The sequence below is a fragment of the Saimiri boliviensis genome, chromosome 2 (assembly GCF_048565385.1).
Source record: "Saimiri boliviensis isolate mSaiBol1 chromosome 2, mSaiBol1.pri, whole genome shotgun sequence".
Taxonomy (NCBI): domain Eukaryota; kingdom Metazoa; phylum Chordata; class Mammalia; order Primates; family Cebidae; genus Saimiri; species Saimiri boliviensis.
The window spans coordinates 61934534-61952102 of NC_133450.1; the positions used below are offsets into that span (position 1 = coordinate 61934534).

A 17569-nucleotide genomic window follows, 5' to 3' on the forward strand; every position below is an offset into this window, starting at 1 on the left:
GGCAAAATCCCATCTTTACTAAAAATACAAAAATAATAGCCAGGCATGGTGGTGGGTGCCTGTAATCTCAGCTACTTGGGAGGCTGAGGCAAGAGAATCGCTTGAACCCGGGAGGCAGAGGTTGAAGTGAGCTGAAATCGTACTACTGTACTTCAGCCTGGGCGACAGAGCAGGACTCCATCTCAAAAAAAAAAAAAAAAAAAAAAAAAAGACGGAAACCACGAAGTGCTGGTAAGGATATGGCGTGACTGGAACTCTTATGCATGGTTGATGGCAGTACAAACTGATACAACAACTTTGGAAAGCCATGTGACAGTTTTACTCAAGTTAAATGAAGGCCTAAACTCTGACCCAGTGATCCCCATCCTAGGTGTATACCCAAGAGAAATGAGTATGAATATTCACCAAAAGAAACGTACTAGAATGTTCATAGGTACACTCCTCATCATCTGCTAAAACTGGGAACCACCCGGATGTCCATCATCAGTAGAATGAATAAATTGTGATATATTCATAGCATGGAATACTACACAGCAATGAAAATGACAATCTACAGCTCCATGAAATAATATGGGCAGGTGTCCCAATGTGCGTTGAATGAAAGGAGACACAGTGATTTCATTCACAGGAAGTTCAAAGCAACCTGTCCTGCTAGCACTCAGGAGAGTGGTCACCCCTGGCAGGAGGTGGTGGGGGGCGAGGCTGGGTGCTTGTAATATTCTACTTTTGATTCAGATGTTGGGTGTGTCCAGTCTGTGAAAATGTACTGGGCTATACATTTGTGAAAGTTGCACTTTTTGTGGGTATATTGAACTTTAATAAAAAGTTTTTTCAAATCAGTCCTGTTTAGGCCTCGGTATAGATGATTTAAATCAAAATCTCTGGGGTGAGGCAGGCATAGGTAAGTGTAATATAATTCTAATGAGCAGTGAGGGCCGGATCCTGGCACAGTTCTCTTTCCACTGGGTCACAATGCCTGCCCTCCACAGGTTCGAGTCAGATGCTTGAAAGCTGTCCCTGCCTTTGTCAGGAGAGTGTCTCTGCTTTAGGACATCAATGTCTGATCCCATGGGCCATGGTTCCCACTGACATGGTTTTCAGTGTGTGATTATTTTGCCCCTAAATTGCTGGGTGATCTCAGAGAAGTCACAGCCCCTCTTGCGGCCTCAACTAGGAAATGAGGGCTCTGAACACCAAAATAGCCAAGACTCCCTCCAGTTGGAGGGGTCACAGTACCCCCGTAAGACAGAATCTCAGCCAAAAGGAGCTTCTGGTCTGATAAACCCAGGAACTGGGAAATGACCTGGGACTATATTCTTTTGTAAAGAGTTAGGTTAAAAAAAAAAAAGTATTTTTTTGAAAAAAAAATTAATATTTTTAAATTAATAAAACAGTTTGAAAGTATTTTTTTGAAATAAAAATTAATTTTTTTAAATTAATAAAACAGTTTGAATCTGTTTTTTTTAAATGGAAACAAAGACAAGTGGAAAGTCAGAAAAAAAAACCCCATGGATAGCACACAAGAGCTGAGGAGTGTGCAACTGAGACCACAGTGAATGGTCGGTGAGTGTCCGGGTTGACTATTACTACTACACATCAAACTGTCTCAAACCCCAGTGTCACGAAATAACTATTTTTTCATAGTTTGTGGTTTTATGGGTCAGGAAGTTGTGGGTAGTTTGTCTCTGCTCCACGTGACATTAGCTGGAACAGCTGCAGGTGGAGGATCCACCGCCAAGCGGGCATCTTCACTCCTCTGTCTGGTGCTTGGTGGTCCAGGGGCCCTGGGAGTTGCTTGCTTGTACTTCCTCACAACATGGCAGCTACAAAGCATCTCATGATCTAGCCTTGGAAGTCTCAGGATATCATTTCCATTGCATTCTACTGTTATATCAATCACTAGACCAGCCCAAATTCAAGGGGAGGGAAGGAATAGACTCACCTCTTAGAAGGAGTTTGATGTGTGTGTGCATGTGTGTGTGTGTGTGTATGTGTGCGTGTGTGCAGGCATGCATGCATGCATGCGTACATGAATAGGGAAGAAATGGATGGCAGCCACCTTGGAGATAAGCTATTAGGTCAGTGCAAAAGTAATTAGTTACCCTGGCCCTCAACTCATCGCAGTCTTGAAAAGCTAGCTGCTGCCAGTAAGCATCTACAAAACTCAAGACAAAGACCGCATTGGCCCGTCTGTTGATAGTCACAGAGAGAATTATTGAAAGAGACTCTAGGAGGATACCCTTGTGAATGATGGTCCATCTTGGTAAGAGCTGGGCCCTACTGCCCAACCAGAAACTCAAAGCCAATCAATTACCTAAATAATGTTACCATTTTCTCTACACGATAATTGCTGAAAATTTTGAAAATACAGAGGTGATTTATTAACATGTAACATTTCCTTCTAGATGTTTTTCTATGCATACTTGCATAAAAGAGGGAAGATTTGTTTTTTCTACTTAACATAATGTGGCTGTTTCCCTGTCTATTTCATTTTAATTTGATAAATACTCTGCTGTTTCCCCACAGACTTTGTTCTGACTTCGTCACTTTGGAAAATCCACGTGTACTTTTGAGTAGATATACTTTTGAGTATATATACTCTGATGTACCAGGGATATGGAGGGGAAAAGTCTTGGTCTGTGGTTGAATAAGACAGTAAACTCTTCACTCATTTAGGAGTGGGCTTTGGGGTCCTCGATTGTGGCAGGTACAGGGGAGCTGGGAGACTGCCTGGGGATCGACTGTGGTCACTTTTCTGATGTCTCTCTGTGGCCTGTGGTTTGGCCCCTTCTATGGAAAGGCTTGGGTGGGGACATGACCCAGTGAAGGAGAGGGGGCCTTGGCTCAGCCCCCATGGCACACTTGGTCTCCTTATCTGGACACTGGGCATAAAACATCCAGCCTGTCCACCTGACAGCTGCCCTACAGCTCAGATGAGGAAAAGAATGTGAATGGGCTGGGCGAGGCTTTCATCCCTATGCGATGCACCCCAGCAAAGGTCCTTCTGCTTGAATTGACAGCCCTAGCTGAAACCCCATTGCTGGTGAATTATGAGGATGGGAGGAGGCCAGAGTAGAAGAGGACATGGTGGTGCTGGATTGGGACAGGGGAGCAGACGTCCTCATCCAGAGGACACGTTGTCTGCTGGTCTATAGGACAGTATGTATCCAGGGCACTGTTCTAGCACCTTCTTCCCAAAGGAACCACTATCAGCAAGTTACAGCTTCGGGAATTCTTCCATTCTGCCTTGTGAGGTTCCTTGTTCTGCCTCAACATTTGGATCATAGGAGCTACAGCTCTGGCTAAACAGCAGTCTTTGCGTCAGACATAATCGGGTCAGACAAGCTAAGCCATCACTTACAAATTGTGACATCATAGACAAACCACCCAACCTCTCTGAGCCTCGGTTTCCTCATCTGTCATATGGGGTGATGCTAGCACTTGCTTGGAAGGTTGTGAGTGCAGCAAGATGTTGTCTTCATGTTGCAATGAAAGTGTGTCCGACCAGCCCCCCATCTTCTGCTTTCTACCCCCACCCCAAGTGCATTTTCTGTTCTCAGTGACTCTTATCTACAATTTGATAAACGTGGGAAAAGGCTTGGTCCGTGGTTGAGTAAGACAATAAACCCTATTCTCTTATTTAGGAGTGGGCTTTGGGGTCCTCGATGGTGGTCACTTTCCTGATGCCTCTCAGTGGCCTTTGGTTTGGCCCCTTCTGTGGAAAGGCTCGGGTGGTGACATGACCCAGTGAAAGAGCGGGGGCCTTGGCTCAGTTCCCCCGTGGCTGATCATAGAAGATAGAGCTCTGGCTAAAAGCAGTAGTCCAGGGTTAAGACTCAGGATCTGGAATCTGAGTTTCTCCAGCTCTGTTGACCACAAGACCTTTGTCTGGACTGAGAGGGTAAGGCAGGGGACAACCTAGAAAGGGCCTTGCCTGCCCTGGCGCACCACCCCCAGTCGGATCGGGGAGGAACTGGTGGTGGGCAGGAAGCAGAGGAACCTGTGTTCTGCCTCCAGCAAGGAGCCCAGGAAAGCAGCCTGGCCTTGGGGAGTTGTTTCACAAAGGCCACTGGAATGTCCTACTGGGGAGGAAAGTCCCCCCTAAGTAAAAAGAATCTGATAGCCTCTTCTCCACCCTTCTCCCACACTCCCTCCAGAGTACATGGGTCTGGAAGGGGTTGAACTTGAGCTAACTTTGAGGGGCCACCCAGCTACAGTGGCCCGGGGAGACTGTCCCAGCTGGGGCAACGAATACTTTGACAGGTACAGGGGAGCTGGGAGACTGCCTGGGGACCGCTGGTGTCGCTCCCATCCTCAGCACCAGTCAGACCTCCAGAACAGTGACCCAACCCCATGGCACCTTGCATACTGAGATTTGTTTCCTCGTGGAATGTTTGAAGTGCGTGTAAGGGCATCCTGAGGTTTCCTGGGTTTGAATTGGTGAGAAATCATGCTGTGGCTGTCAAAAATCCCACATCCTTCAAGGGGAATGGGCCACAGAAGTGAAAATGATTTTCCACTTAGAGGAACAGACTAAGTCATGTTTCTGGGCCCCCAACTCTGGGGCCTGAGATGTGAACACACGAGTGGAAGTGTAGGTGCCTGGCCATGCCCTGTCACATCCCGGGTGCTCAATACGTGTGGCTGTGTGTGTGCTGTCTTTGCCATTTGATCTATTCAAGAAACAGGACATTCTTCCCTAGACCAGGAGGAAGGGCTCCCTTGTGCTGTGTGTCTCTCCCAGGGCTCGCCCACGTGCCTCTGTGTTTGTTTGTTGGCTCATTTGTGCCCTGGCCGTTTGCATCCCCAGCCCTACCCCACAGTATCCAGCAGCCAGACACCTGATGTCCCCAAATGTCAGGCTCTGCCACCTGCCACAAGCTCCACACTGAGCCTCGATTTCTCCAAAGCCCTTTCACACCACCTCCTTCATCTTTCTCCCTCCTTCCCTTCTCTTTCACTCCATCCTCTCCCTTCCTGCCTCTTGCCTTCCCTCCTTCATTGCCTTTTCTTCTCCTCCTCCCCTTTCTTCTTCCTCCCTTGTTCCTCATTCTTTGTCTCCCAACTTTGCATCTCCACGTCCTCCTTCCCTGTCTCTGTCTCTTACCCACTGCATCTCTCTCCTGCCTGGCTCCCTCCTGGGTAGTTCCAGAAACATACCCATATATGGCCTCCATGTCAAGGATCACTAATGATGACATCACGTGTGGGCCAAAGCTCCGGGATCGTCTCTGAAGTGAGAGTCTGTATTCCATGCACCCGGAGGAACGGGAGGCAGGATCGCAGCTTCCTCAGTGCAACCTCCAAACAGGAAATCTGAGATTCATAACATCTTATAGTTTGGCTTCTCAACACTGGTCATGCGGTGGCCCCGAAATAAACTCCCTGCTTCAAAGGAGAGCATTTCAGAACTGCCTGGCAGAGAAGCCAGAAGCTTGGGGCCAGGGCAGAAAGAAAACTCGGGGAGCATGTTCTGAATTAAGATACTTTCAAGAAAATCCTTTGTATTATCCCTGAATTGTACCCTTGTTTCAGAGCCTAACAGGTAATGCATGCTTTCAACTTTCTTATATAGACCTTGCAAAAGATTGTTGGGCTGGCTGGGATTTTCAGCTGCAATACTTATTGGAAATCTCTTGTAGTCAAACTGTGATGTTGCTTTTCCCTCTGTCTCATATTTTCTTGAGTTATACAGCATGCTGGTGACTTTCATTTTGGATGCAATGAACAGAGAATCAGCAATTTGCATGTACTTACCCTTTCTTCTGGAAGACTCTTGCTCAGAATATCACTCTGGCTGTGCACTTCTAAAAATGGAAATGCAGGAGGAGTTATCCATGATGCTATTGTTGGGTCCGTAGGTCTTGGGCAGTATCTGCGACAGACAAATGACTTTCAGAAATGCTTTCAGGTCAGGCATACAGATAGGAGTTTTCTTGCGTGGGAGTTACTGTAATGTAACTTTTGCAGAATGCCTAGGCGTGCATGGTATCGCGGAAGACCACAGCAACCAAGGTGCCATGGAATCTGCTCGCAACTGCTTGGGGATTAGCAGAGGAAATAGAGAAATGTTATTTATGCGAGATCTAACAAGGCAGTGGAATGCAGGGACGCAAGAATACCATGCACGTGTGCGTGTACAGGCGTCTGCATGGCACATTTAAGGAGGCCATGGCCTTTGAAAGGACAGGTGGGATGTCCTCAGGTTGAAACCAGAGACGTCCAGGTGGAGGAGCCGCTTGGGCAAAGGCAGGAATGTCGGGGGACCTGGGGTGATGGTGGAAAGTGAAATGTGGCTCTGGCGAAGGGTCCTGCACTTGAAAAATGGGGGTGAGGCTGGAAGGGGAGGCCAGAGGGAAAGGCAGATCCTTCGAGGCCAAGCAAGAAGCTGGACGCTTTCTGAGTTTTTGAGCGGAGGACAGCACACACCCAGCCGCACACATTGAGCATCCGGGATGTTACGGGGCACGGCCAGGTGCCTACACTCCCACCCATGTGCTCACATCTCAGGCCCCAGAGTTGGAGGCCCAGAAACATGACTTGGTCTGTTTCTCTAAGTGGAGAGTCATTTTCATTTCAGTGGCCCATTCCCTTCAGAGGATGTGAGATTTGACTTCGTCAGCTCTTCGAGAAGCCAGGGTGACAGGCTGGAATGAGGAGGCTCTTAGGTGACTTGTAGGGAGGGCAGGTACTTGAGGAAGGCCTGAAGCAGACAGAAGCTGAGCCCCTGCTCAGAGGGATGTTCTTCTGAAAATAAGCTTGTTTCACACAGGGCAGGCTTGAGGGGGTTCAGTGGGGCACAGGCAGAGCCAGCAGGGGCCAGCACCCCGCCACAACCCTGACTCCTGCCTGGGCAGAAGCACCACGAGGCAGCCAGTGGCAGATGCTCGAGGCACTTCCAAAACAGTAGGACAGGTCCCGACAGCTGGTGGCAGGCCTGCGTGCTACACAGTGTCCCCAAGTAGCTGGCAGCGGCTCCACTGGGCGCCATGCTGGTTTGTATCATCTGTTCTTGCACAAATAGGTCGGGTCATGAGTGCCTTGTGGTGGGGGAGAGGGTGGGGGATGCTGTATAATCCACCCCTGGTGACCTTAGAGTAAACAACAACAGTCCACACCAGCAAGCATTCATTGAGGACTGGCCCAAGCACGTGTGGAGATTTCTGTCACTGACTTCCGTCAAGGCCACCATGAGTCAGAAGTGGTCGTTACTCCCATTTTCAGGTCTGGAAACTGAGGCTATGAGAGCGTAAAGGTCTTGCTTAAGGCTGGATGGCTGCAAGCGCTGGAGTCAGGAATCTGACCTGTTGGTCTGCAGGGTCCACATTCAAAGCCACAGTGGTGTCCTGTGGCCTCTCGAGGTGCTGGGGCAGTGGTAAACAGGGCCATCATGCACCCGGGGAAATGTCTCTGGCACAGTCAAGGCATCATAAGGTGCCCGTGTATTGTGGACAGGCCAGATCCCAAGAGTCTTCCCAAAGGAGGCACAAAAATATCTCTGGGCCCCCCCAATGCCCTTCCATTTCTGCTCCGCCACGGGGCAGGCTGCCCACAGGAGGTGGCTGTCACTGGAGTGGCTTGTGTCTGTGGTTCTCTTTCCTTAGCACCATCTTTTGGAATAATTCACGCCCAGGACTATAAATGATGTCATTAAGAGCTTTGCGGTTGAGAAGAACGTTTTGGGGAGGTGGTGCTGAAATACAAGTAAAGTGGTTCCTAACCTGCCTGTTTTTTAAAAGAATGGGACATAGAGGAGTGAAAAAGGAGAGAAAAAAGCGAAGAGAAGAGAAAGACTTAATAAAGGCGGGGTTGGGGGAACTCAGAAGAGAGAGGATAAGAAAAAGGAAAAAGAGCCTTGCCGATTTGGGTGAGATCTAGCTTGAAAGATTCCCAGCCAGCCCCGCAGGTGAGGAGGGGACTTTGGAGAATTCCCCCTGCCCTGCCCGATGCTTCCTGCTCTGCCGCCTGGAGTTAGAGCTTCCAGAACCCCCTGTGTGTTCGGCCACGAAGGAACCAAGGTGAGGGTCTGCTGTCTTTGGGTGCCCAAGGGGCAGAACAGGGCTAGGCGGGCTGCAGGGGGACAGGGATGCAGGGGAGGCTCAGAGGTGGACTGACCAACCCCGTCCAAACCTGTCACCCCCACCTCTGTCACTGGCACAGATGGCAGAGCCTGGCATTCATACAGCCTGGGCAGAATGTGGGTCAGGGGCCTGGCATCCTGTGTCCTGAGCTGTTTGCGTCTGAGCCACACAGATGTGGGGAGGAGCCAGGACAGGGACCAGGCTCTCGAAGGGCCAGGAGGCAGCAGAAGGGCCCTTCACTCAGGAGGTGGAAAAGACGGTGACCCATGGGCCTGGAGACGCAATAGCTCCGGGACCCAAAGAGGTAAACTGGAAGCTCGGCCTTTGCGGGTGCTTCCTCAGCTGGCGGTGTGGGCACCGCGTAGGCAGTGGGCATTTGGGCCTGTGCAGAATGTATGCTCATCCTTGCAACCGGGCACTTCCCACATAGAAACGGGAGCTTTCTCCTGTGTTCTCCTTCTTCCCTCTCTTCCTCTCACCCCCGTTCTTGCTCTTTTTTGGAGTGGCATCCTCAATGTACATCAATAAGTAAATAAACTACTAAGACTTGCTGTCAGATCTTAGACTATTTGGAAGAGATTCACTGAGCTTTGGGTCAGCAAGAGGTGCTCCATTTCAGATGGAGCCTCAGTCTCCTTCTCTATACAATGGGCACAGACGGTCTGGTGGTGTGGGAGCAGAGCCAGCTTTGAGCAGGTTCAAATCCCTGGTTGTCACCTCCCACAGAGTGACCTTGGGGCAGTCACATCCCCACCCCATACAAAGGGGGGAAAAGCCCTGTCTTGTGGAGTCAGCTGGGACTGCGGCCCTAAGTTCACCTCTTGAGTCACACCTTCAACATCCCCAGCCCAGACTTAGAAGTCCCAAGGCCTTGGCACCCAAAAGCTGAGAGCTTGAAATGAGCATCAGAAGGTCTGAGATGACAGAGCCAGTGGTGGTGGTGGCGGGCAGAGGGTGGGGGTGTGGGGGGTACTGCTTCTTAGAGTATGAACAAAGGCTCGAACTCCCAGCAGCTATGAGGCCCCAGACACCAGGCCCCAGGGCAACCAGAGGCTTGAGCACCACCCCCACAGCCAAAGGCTCACCCTGGCTTTGACTTGGCCACTCGTGAGGGTCAAAGGCAAGGTGGTTGGAATTCCATTCCCCTTTCCTTATCAAGGCCAGATCACTTCTTAGCCAGAGCAGAGATGAAAGCTCCAGAGGGATGAGGTTTAGGGTCACAGAGCAACTGGCTCCTTGCCATGGCCCTTAGAGTTGTGTCAGAGAGCCTGATGAAGAGAGTCAGGCGGCGGTGGCCTCAGCCTCTGGACCGCATGCACGCCAAGCCTTAGTCTCCTCATTCACACCATGTGAAGACCACGCTTTTCCCTGGTCCTGAAAAGGTAAAATGAGGCAACAGGTGAAAGTGGCTTGGAAACAGGACAGGGACCCACAGGCGCCAGCTTAATTTTTATTGATTAGGTTTTAAAGCGATAGGCCCCGGGAGGGGGAGAGAACAATGGCCTACGCCCCCGACCCCTCCAGCTGGAAGCGTTTCCTTGGGTTTGCTAGGACCTCTCTGCATCCTGGGGGGAAAGGCAGATTAGAAAGATACGTTTTGGCAGAAGGAGACAGCATTTCAAGGAAGGAGGTCACGTGCCCTGGGAACCAAGGAACAGCCCGGTGAATTCCTGACTCCTTGTGTGTCCCCAGGCCAGCCCAAGCAGCCAGATTTTAGGATGGCCTCAGCTGAGGGTCATGTGATGTCTGGGAGACCCTGAAGCTTTTGAAGGAGATTTGCAGAGAGTATGTGTATGTGTGTATATTATATATATATTATATATACATGTGGAGTGTATGTAGTCTTTTTTGAATGTGAATACACACACACATGCATGTGCACACACACGCACACACACACGCGCGCACACACACACACACACACACACACACACAGTCTTCAGTTTGATTCTGGCCTTCACTCAAATCTTGAAAAACATCCAGAGGTTGTTATTCATCGTGTGGGATGAAAACTTGGTGTAAAATCAGATGTAGCCGCTAGTCTCTTCCTTGTCACTTTCTCCCTCAGTGTGCCTCAGTTTCCTCATCTGTATAAGAGAAACAATAATACCCTTATCATAGATTTATTATGGGGTTCAAACTAAAAACAAAGATGACAGAGAAATTCCCTGCAAGGGAAGGCATTATGGTTCTGATTCTCCCCATAGCTGCTGTACTGGGGACAGTGACATGAGGGTGACACGTGGATCTGAACTGCAGGCTTTGCATAAGAGCAAAACCTAAAAGGTACAAGTGGACCCTACCTGAAATACTCATCAGCACTTGCTCTGTGCCCAGCATTGTTAAATGAATTAAGTGCTCACTACACGGCCACTCTTGTCATTTGTCGGCAGTCATCTCATGCAGAAATTCAAGTTCAGCCATAAAAAAGATGAGTTCATGTCCTTTGCAGGGACATGGATGAAGCTGGAAACCATCATTCTCAGCAAACTAACACAAAAACAGAAAACCAAACACCGCATGTTCTCACTCATAAGTGGGAGTTGGACAATGAGAACACCTGATGCAGGAGGGGAACATCACACACCAGGGCCTGTCAGGGGGTGGGGGGATTGAAGAGGGATAGGATTAGGAGAAATACCTAATGTAGATGACGGGGTGAGGGGCGCAGCCAACCACTGTGGCATGTGTATAATAACTACGTAACAAATCTGCACGTTCTGCACATATACCCCAGAACTTAGAGAAAGAAAGAAAGAAAGAAAGAAGAGAAAGAAAGAATGAAAAGAAAGAAAGAAAGAAAGAAAGAAAGAAAGAAAGAAAGAAAGAAAGAAAGAAAGAAAGAAAGAGGAGGGAGGGAGGGAGGGAGGGAAGGAAGGAAGGAGGGAAGAAGAGAAAGAAAGAAGGAAGGAAGGAAGGAGGGAAGGAAGGAAGGAAAGAGGGAGGGAGGGAGGGAAGGAGGGAAGGAAGGAAAGCAAGAAGAAAGGAAGAAGGAGGGAGGGAAGGAAGGAAGGAGGGAGGGGGGAGGGAAGGAAGGAAGGAAGGCAAGAAGAAAGGAAGAAAGAGGGAGGGAAGGAAGGAAGGAAGGAAGGAAGGAAGGAAGGAAGGAAGGAAGGAAATTCCAGCTTAGGACTGAGAGTATAGTGGCCTGAGCTGTGGGTCCTTCCGAAGTTCTAGGGCAGCGGATTATGCGAGCAGAGAGGGCAGGGGGACAGGAGGGATTTTGAATGAGTGGGCAGAATCCATCCTGCACTTCAGAAGAGGGTGTAGAGACCCCCTTCCTCCCCACACTCCAGCCCCTATATTGACCCTTGGGACCGCTTGGCAGGCTCTGCGCACAGCCTGAGGAGCTGACAGTGACAGCGGCAGCTTTTGACCACAGCTGTCACGAGAAGCCTGGGCTTAGGGCTCATTTTCACTTTCACTCTCAATCTTGTTAAATGGAGGAGAGCTTGTGAGGATCGAAATCCCTTGGATGGAGCCTCCTAGCAGACTGCTGGCTGGGCACGAGTTCAGGCAGCACCCTCCCAGCAGGAACAGGTCGAGGCTGTCTCACCCACTTTCTGGGGTCATGGCAGAGAATCGCAGCATCTTGGGACCTATGGAATAACACAAGCAAATTTTTCAGGGCCACCGACTGTGTGCTGGGCGCTTTTCATTTATATCTGTCACCTCATTTCACATTTCACCTGACGACACCTCCATAGGCTGGATGCCATTATTATCTTCATTTTACAAATGAGCAAACTGAGGCACCAGGTAACCTGCTCCCCATCACACGGCCAGGAGGTGGCAAAGCCAGGGTTGAGTACAGGCCGTGGGGCACCAGGGCCATGCCACCACCTGCCACTGTGCAGTAAACGTCTCCATAATGACTGTGCTTCCAAGGGTGTGAAGCACTGTTATGATTCTAAGGTTCACGCACTTGTCTGTCCAGCATTTATTAAATACCTATTGTGTACATGGCCTCCGGTTAGGTCCTGGGGTTACAACATGGTGTGACATAGTCCTGCTCCTCAGAAGTTTCTGGACTTTCTAGAGAGACAGGCCCATAGCAGGCAGTGTAAGTGGAAGAATGCGAAGGGGGCCCATGCCGGCAGCTGAGGACTCTCAGTTATCAGGGATGCTTCCTGGTAGAGGAGGTGCTGGAGCTGTGTCTGGAAGGACACCTCGCAGGGCAGGGTGGGCTGATGAGCAGCTCCGTCAGCAAACACAGCTGAGGATGCCAAGGGGCTTGTGCAGCCTCACATGCCTGACCCAAGTCCCTGGCATGACCCAAGCTCTGTTGGAGCTTGGTGTGCTGGAGGATGGCTGCCAGCCTCCTCCTTGGCCCCGCCCTCCCAGTGTGTCCCCTCTAGACCCCAGTTTTCTGCTGAGATATCTGGAGAGTGACCACCCCTCCCACCCCAGCTCCTCAAACAACCACACAGACCCACCCCATCCACCACCAGCTCCCTGGGCAGACCCTGGCTGTCTGCGAGCCTGGGTTGGTAGAGAGGGGTAGGTGCTAGGAGAAAAAGGCCCACTTTTCAAATGTGCTTTTGATCCTCACTACAGCCCTGCCAGGGTCTGTGTCTCTTTGCCCATTTCACAGATGTGGAGACTAAGGCCCAACTTAGAAGAGCACTGGCTCTAAATGAACCAAGCACTGCTCCAAGGGCTTTACGTGGCTGAACCTCAGTAACCCTGTCATAGCCACTTTACAGATGTCACCTGGGAGAAGGGGGGCTCCTCAAGAACCAATGTTTGGGGTGCTGCAAAGAGGGCAGAGGAGGCACTCCTGAAGGGCCTGGGGAGCCAGGCCTCCCTGCTCCACGCTGGTCTTGGCTCCTCCCTCTTCAGGCCGCTGGCTTGGCTGGGCAAGGCCCATTAGACTCCTGCTTTCCTTGGGAAAAGGCTATTTTTGATTCCAATCAGCCTCCCAGAGTGTCCCTTGAGGCTACTGGCCTCCCTCCAAGACTTAGGCCCAGCAGGCCACCCAACCCCCAGGCAAAGACCTCAGAAATCAAGCTGGGCAGCATCTTCAGGAAAGGGGAAACTGAGGTCCAAAGAGGGGGAAGGCATCACCCCGAATCATTGCCCGTCCCAAGATATAAGTTCCCTGACAGTGTCCATTTCACAGCTGGAGAAATTGCTGTTCCGGAGGCTCTCCTGGCTAACAACCTGCAAAGCTGGGATCTGAACTCAGTCAAGCTGGCTCCACAGGCCGCTTCATATCTTCCCCCTCCTGCTGGGATGGGCAGCACCACCTGTCTCCAGGGAGACCCCGCCATAGTATCCCTGACGGTTGTCACCAGCCTATGATTGCATCAGTTCAGGGACGGGGACTTTCCTGTCCAAGCAGCTCATGCATTGCCCACCTGCTGGCAGCCAGACCCATCGCTGAGCCTGCACACACGTCGGCCCTTTTGACTCTGCCACCAGCCCCATCATAATACTTGCTAATGTCTCCATCTTAATGCATGAGGCAACTCACGGTGGGTGACTTACCCAAGAACACTTGAAGGCTGAGGGCCTCGGTGGCGAAGCAAGACAGACGTGGGTCCACAGTGAGGTGGGAAATGGGCCTCCTCGAAGGAGTAAACTTCTCCGTAACAGCTGTGCTTCCAAGGTTTGAAGCGCTGGTGTGATCTTATCATCCATTCACCTGTCCACCTAGCATTTATTAAGTACCTATTGTGTACCCAGTCTTGGGATAGATCCTGGGGTTACAAGACAAGTGTGGCATCATCCTGCTTCTCAGAAGTTTTGGGACTTTCTAGGGAGACAAGCCCATGGCAGGCAGTCCAAGGAGTAGACCCTCTCCAGGTCCTGTTAAGGTTAAGCCCGTCTCCTCTCTCTGTGTGTATACCTTCCAAGCAGCAGGAAAAGGGGCTGGTGTGGTCCCCAGGGCGCAGACGCAGGCCAGCGGGTGCCAGGCAGCTGGGAGGATAGCTGGCTGCAGCTGGATGAAGACAGGTCTGCTCCAAACCAATGTGTGTGCCAATTGCTTGGTTCAGTGTTCCTGGACTTGCCAGAAGGAACATTGGATTCGAGGTTGAAAGATCAGGCTTCAAATCCCAGCTTTCTAGCTATCTGGCCTCCTATAAACCCTTCCCCTCTCCCTCTGAACTTAACTGCCTCCTCTGTAAAATGGGACCAATAACATAGGAGCATCAAGGTCCTTTTGGAAGGAGAGGAGCTGTAGAGGAATTAAGTTAATTCAGTGAAAAAGCTTTCCTCCCTCCCAGGACTGTGTGAGGGTAATGACATGCATAATTGGTCAGGGTAAAGTCTCTGAGTGGCGTCAACCCATGGGAGAGGCTTGGAAAGGTCTGGTGAATCTGGAATTACCTGTGGGATTGGCAATTCTGGGTGACCATTACCTGGCTTCCTTCGCCTGCAGGAAGGCACGTGGCAGTGGAAGGGCCACAGCAGCCGGGTGCTGTCTATGAGTCCCTGGCTCACATCAGGCTGCAGGGCCAGTAGCTGCCTCGAAATGATAGGCTGGAGGGGTCCCCAGTAAATAATCATGTTACCCTTACAGGCTGCCGACACATCTTAGCTCACATATGCTTCTACAACCCAGCAAAGTAGCTTGTCTCATTCCCATTTGTACTGTTAAAGGAACCGAGGCCCAGAAAAGGGGAAGTGACTTGCCCCAGGTCATATAGCTAGTAAGTTGCAGAATTGAAAGTAGACTTAGAGGTCCCGACCTCCAGACTCAAGATTCCTCCACTCCCTGCTGATTCCCTGTTCCCCCGTGGCCAATGCTAAGCTCTTTTCATATGGGGGACCTGTCGACATGTCCGTAGGGGATCCCAGGGAGGGATAGTTTGAGGTTTAATAGCACAGAGCAAAACCAAACATCTCGTTGAGTTGCAGACTTTTTAGAACTGAAAAATCTGCGGAAACCGTCCAGCCCCAAATCCTCCTTTTACAATGAGAAAACCAAGGCCCAGAGTGGGACGGAGACTTAGCCGAGGTCACAAAGCACCTTGGCATTAGCGTGGAGATAATAGTGCAGTCTATAACTCTTAGTGCAGTGCTCTTCCTCCTTGTGCCCTGGCTTTGAGCAGACACCTTTAGATGGTGGCACCGGGATGCCAGGTCAGGTCCTGGGTACCAGCACTTGCGGCTAGTTTAGTACCATATGCACGGAGCCCCTATCTGGCATCAGGCGGTGGGGTATGTAAAGCCAAACCAGCTCTAGAGAAGGGGAGGGTGTCATACCTCACCGGCCAAAGCCCCTTCCCCGCCCCTCTGAAGGCAGACCTGGGCCCACTCAGACCTGGCAGGGACCCCAGCCACACGGAAGCAGCGAAGGGGTGGGAAGTCAGACCTGGGCCAGCTGGAGATGGGGGGTGGTCCACCGAGCTGCACAGGTACCTCCTGCCAGTACCAGAGGGCCAGAGGACAGGATCTAGTCTACCCTGCCATTTAACAGATGGAAAAACTGAGGACACAAGAGAGGAAGAGAGGTGCTCATGGCTGACTTGGGACAGAAACCTAAGTCCCTCAGTTCCCTGTCCTGGGTTCCTGTCATAATAAGTAAAACGACAGCACTCCAAGCATCAGGCATAAAGTGATTGTGAGGTCACGACGCCCCTTCCTCTCCCCTAGTGTGGACAACAGAGTGGCACCTGACATTAATCTCTCTGAGCAGTGGTTCTCAACCCTGGCCACAGACTGGCATCACCAGAGAAGCCTCCAGCATCGCAGTGCCCGGGTCCCAGCCGGAGGCTTTGAGTTCATTGATCTGGGGGCTGCACGAGAGCCTTCACATGTTTTCAGACTGGCCTGAGAGCCATCTGTTAAGATGATTTTGACTGCCTATAAGAGAAAACCCAACTAGCATTGGCTAAACCACAGGGATCTTCAGTCCTTACCTAACAAGCAGGCTAGGGTGGGCAGACTCAGCATTGGTTTAGCAGCTCTGGAACATAATGAACCCAGAAAAACTACCATCCATTCTGCCAAACTCCTTGTATCAACCTGTCATTCACTGTCCTCCTCATGGTCACAGGATAGCCGCTACCACTCCGAGCATCAAGTCCTCCAAGCACTAAGCAGAGGTTGGGGCAAGGAGTCGTTTTGTTCACTGCTTTCTCTTTTATTAGAAAGGAAAGTCTTTCGTAGGAGCACCCCAGCAGACTTTCTTTTATATCTCTTTGGATAAAACTAGACTACAGTCCCACCCCTGGACTAGTCACTGGCTGAGGCAGTGAGATCGTCCCACCTGGTTTGAAACTGTCATGACTCATCCATGGGACAGGGCACCCTGCTGCCTAGACAAAGCCAGCTTCAGCCATCAGGGAGGATGGGGAAATGGCTGCTGGGAGGACCATCTGCAGGATCCGCCGCACCCTATGAAAATGGAGATGTTCAGCCAGCCATGCAGTGAACTTTGACCTCCTAACATAAGGCACTGGCCTTGGAAAGAGGATCCAGGGCCAAGTTCAAACGTGAACTACTGACCATAGCTCAGGAGAAGTTCTTCTCAGAATCTGGGTAGGCTTCCCAGAAGACGGGCACTTGCCCTGGGCCTTGAGGAAGAAGGCTCCTCTGAGGAGGCTGGGCTTAGGTGCCCAGGTGGGTTCTCGCTGGGGTCTAGGCTGAGGGGAGCAAGCTCCACAGGGCAGCTCTTCTCTTGGTGATGGCAGAGGAGGCAGAGCCGATCTTAGTGCACACACTTGTCATGCACCTCCTTGACGCTTGTCCTTCAACACTCACAGGCCAGGGCAAGCCATGTGGACTTGTGGCCAATGTCAATAGGGAAGACTGGGGAGAGATCTGCCTTTAGGGAAACAGAGTGAGTATGTGCTGAACAAATCAAAGTAATGCACTGGCACTTAGGGTATTTTCAGAGGGCCATGTGATTCAGTGTTCAGCCAGGACCAAGAACCATTGACCCACACAGTGTGAGTCAGCCAGCCAGAATGAAGATCAAGCTTAGTTGATTCCACTTCATTTTCTTTTTCTTTCTTTCTTTTTTTTTTTTTTTTTTTGACTGACCTAGCGAATGCGAAGCATTTGAATCCACTTCATTTTCTTAAAGCAGTTGACACCCAATCAGAGTCCGTTACTCTTTGAGGCACTTTTACAAAAAGAGTCACTGGAATTAACATGGAAAATTATATTAATGACTGATTTTAACCAGATCTTATGATTTCAAGTACTGGGGCTGTGTCTGACTCATCTCTGGTGTTCTCAGACCTGCCACGGTGCAAAGAAATGGAGAAATGCCAGGGTCTGTGCTCTTGGTCACTGGCATACTATCCTGTGTAAGCTCCATGAGGGCAAGGGGCTTTGTCTGTTGGAATCCTTGTCTGTTGGAATCAGTGCTTAGAATAGTGCCTGACACAGAGTGGGTGCTCAGCAAGTGACCTTTTAGTTAATGTATGTATAAATACATGGATAGATAGGTTACCCGGAATGGAAAAATAAACAATGGATGAGTGGATGATTGGACAGATAGATGTATGGTGGGTGGATGGGAGGATGGATGA

General features: G+C 50.5%; 1 protein-coding gene across 1 annotated transcript in view; it reads left to right on the forward strand.

Moving 5' to 3' along the window:
* The first annotated feature begins 5408 nt into the window (after positions 1-5408).
* Positions 5409-17569, forward strand: part of ASB2 (ankyrin repeat and SOCS box containing 2) — a 43088-nt gene continuing 30927 nt past the window's right edge. The window contains exon 1 of the mRNA XM_003939825.4: positions 5409-5545. The gene's annotated coding sequence lies outside the window, so the exon portion shown is untranslated. The remainder of the gene's footprint in view (positions 5546-17569) is intronic.